The sequence below is a fragment of the Panthera onca genome, chromosome E1 (assembly GCF_046562875.1).
Source record: "Panthera onca isolate mPanOnc1 chromosome E1, mPanOnc1 haplotype 2, whole genome shotgun sequence".
Lineage (NCBI taxonomy): Eukaryota > Metazoa > Chordata > Mammalia > Carnivora > Felidae > Panthera > Panthera onca.
In genome coordinates this window covers 47988708-47992126 of record NC_138352.1, presented here as the reverse complement: position 1 = coordinate 47992126, position 3419 = coordinate 47988708, and positions in this window count along the sequence as shown.

The window sequence follows — 3419 nt, the reverse complement described above, 5'->3', positions numbered from 1 at the left end:
ATAAATGGTTCACAGCCAGGGATGCACAGAAGGGTCATCTGCGGGAGGCTTGTAAAAATACTCATGTCTGCACCGCCCTGAGACTCACAGCCTCTGTGTGGAAAGCCAGCCTGTCTTCCTTCGAAAGCTCTCCCACTTTATTCTCCCCTGAGCCCCCTGCTTGAACAACACGGCACTGAGCTTCACAAGACCCTCAGCGGGATGTGGATCAGAAATCTTAGCTTCTATCTTTTACTTAAAAAAAAACTAAGATGGAAAGAGTTCTGAAACCAGACTTTCTGGAGCAGACCATCCAGCTGGAAAATGGGAATGTTGGAGTTTGTGTTCATGCTTTTTGCACGCCAAGCCATTTGTTGTTCCAAGTATGCTACGTAGTCCAGAGTGTGGCTGATATGTTTGTACTTGGTAAGCCCCACATCCAACCATAGCTGCCTGGACCAAGAGGGATACCTAACCTCAGAGAAGCCACTCCAAATCCCCTGAGAACTTGATCCAAGCGTGACTTTCAAACTCTGCTGCTCATTTGAATTACCTGGGGAGCTTTTAAAAAAAGAAATCCTAATTCTCAGGTCATATTTCAAAATTTAAAGATTAAAAATTCAAGTTTAAGAATTTTCTCAGGTGATTCCAACTGCAGCTTGTGAATTAGTGGTCTGCGTTCTGGCTGCTGTGAAATCCACAACTCAGCAGCGTCAGCATCACCTGGGAGCTTGTTAGAGCTGTAGACTCTTGGGTCCCCCTCCCCAGACTTACTGAATCAGAATCTGCATTTTAACGAGATCTCCAGGTGATGCCTGTGTGGGCTGAAGTTTGCAAAGCGTTCCTCTAAACAACCTTAGAGGGACTGAATAGATCATTGGAGGAGGGAATGCAAATTAGTGTCTGTGTAATCCTGCAAAGTCCTCGGACCTCTCCAATTCTTGCCTTTCTTCATGTTTAATCACGGATTAATCTGGATTCAATCCCTTGGATTCAATCTGATCTCTAGCATTATAATTACTCCCACCACCACCACACCTTTCATTGGGCTAATTTGAGTACATTTCTGTTTCTTGCTACCATGGATGCCACAAGACACTCGCTTTTTAAAATTTCCTTTGGTTGGGGGGTGCCTGGGTGACTCAGTTAAGTGTCCAGCTCTTGATTTCAGCTCAGGTCATGATCTCACAGTTTTAGGAGTTCGAGCCCCGCGTTGGGCTCTGCGTTGACAGAGCAGAGCCTGTTTGGGATTCTCCCTCTCTCTCTGTCCCTCCCCTGCTCGTGCTCTGTCTCTCTCAAAGTAAATAAATAAACTTAAAAACAATAAAAAAACATTTAAAAAATTTCCTTTGGTGGGAATCAACCAAAAAGCGCCTTGCAGAGTGCTTCGTTAGCATGGTAGCACTGGGTCACTGCTTATTTTTTTGGTGGGTGCACCATCTCAAAAATTTCTCCCAAATGACGTCTTTCTAATTTTTTTTAATGTTTATTTATTTTTGAGACAGAGACAGAGCACAAGAGGGGAAGGGGCAGAGAAGGAGGGAGACACAGAATCCGAAGCAGGCTCCAGGCTCTGAGCTGTCAGCACAGAGCCCAACGCGGGGCTTGAACCCACGAACCGTGAGATCATGACCTGAGCCGAAGTTGGATGCTCAACTGACTGAGCCCCCCGGTGATATCTTTTTACACAAAGCTTACCAGAGATGTGCAGCATATGCAGCAGTTCAGTCACTATTTTCCTCTTTAAGTATTCTTAGTTCCTTCCTGCACACTGCTAGTCCCTGCTTCTTCCTTGGCCTTGCAGGAAATAAAAAGTTCTCAGGAGTGGCCCAGGATTTGTGTCCTCTCTCTGGCCTTTGAAAGTCTAGCGAATAACACAAGAGACATGACAAAACATGCTGAGACACTTGGCTTTTTTATTCCTTAGGCTAGATTTACTTGTAAGCTTTCCACCCTAACATACCACAGGAGAGGGAGTGGATCGAGAAAGGGTCTTGGGAAAGCTCGCATCTACCCTTATTCTAAAATAAGGAATTGAACATTTTCTAGTGGAGACCGGATTCCACCCAGGTTTGCAAACCTCTGTCTACTGCTCATGCAGTAACATCAGCCTTGCCTCTAAGAACCATATCACATCTTTAATCTTCACTCAGAGATAAACTGATATAGTGGAGCATCATGAACCTTTGAACCCCATGATCACCACTCATTTTTGAAAGTCTCTCCAAATCAACATGGGCTCGCGTCACTCCGGGACACTTGCTTTAGCTAACATGGCTTCAAGTTCTTCTAGAGATGCCCCCGCCACCCAAATAGATCACAGCCCCCAAACCACTCCTAGCTAGAAATTCTGAAGCCATGACTGAAAAAGAGTCCCAGGATGTGAAGAATGGGAATCTATGGCCTTCTGTAGAAGGTTTTCCCCCCGGGGGATTAGATGGGCTTCCAAGCAGGAGTCCCCAAGGTGTAGCTACGATTCATGTTCCCTTTCTGTCCTTTCCTTTGGCTGCCTCCGGGGGCTTGAGAGGTGCTCATGAGGAAGGAAGGCGAAGGGTGGTCTCTCCACGAGTGTCTCACAGGAGGAGGATGCACTTGGGGATGAGAAATGATTCCCTCCCATGTGGTGAGGATCCCAACATGTCTGAAGACCCCTGCACAGCTGAACATTCCCTCACCTGCTCCCCATCTCGGCCCTTTCAGCACCCCTGAGAGGTGCTCAGGGTAAAATAAATAAGGAAACTGAGCATTAGGGATAGCAAGCCTTGTCCAAGTTCAGAGAGGAGGGGAGAGTGTATTTTGACGTCTATGCATTCCCTTGGGGGGTGTGCGCTGACCCCAGCCCATCACATGTGTCTCTTCAATGCCCTACAAATACACCCAACTTCTTCAGCTATAATTAATGAATTTTGAATAAATTAAAAAAAATTAATGCCGTGGACAGGGTACTGACTCCCCAGCCTGCCCCCTAGTGCTTCCTCAGCCACTACCTCTGAGATCAAAGGTTATGATTGGTGAGGGAGAAGCCAGGACTCCATTGGTTTCATCTGAGATAGGACTGTCTTTCCTAAAGTAAATCTTTCCCACCTATAACCTTATCCTCCTCTTCCTATCCTTTCTGTTCATGGCTTTGAAGGCCAGCAAATGAGTGTCCTTTGACAGGCTCTTGCGACAGCCTGAAGATGCCCCTCCCTGTCCTCACGGCCCCCCCTCCTTCCTATCCAGGCAGGAGGCATTGAAGAAACCCCTTCGCCCTTCTCTCAGGTCCCCTGACCCCCTGCTGCCTCCCCAGAACTACAGAGGGAAGCAGACACACACCAAAGCTTCATGAAAAGGTACCCTTAAAAGACCAAAGTGCCTTTCTTTCCTCTGAAAGAAGATGAAATCTCAGAAATAGAGGAAAAGCATTTTAAAAGAGGAGAGGGGGCGGGTGAATGGTTCTC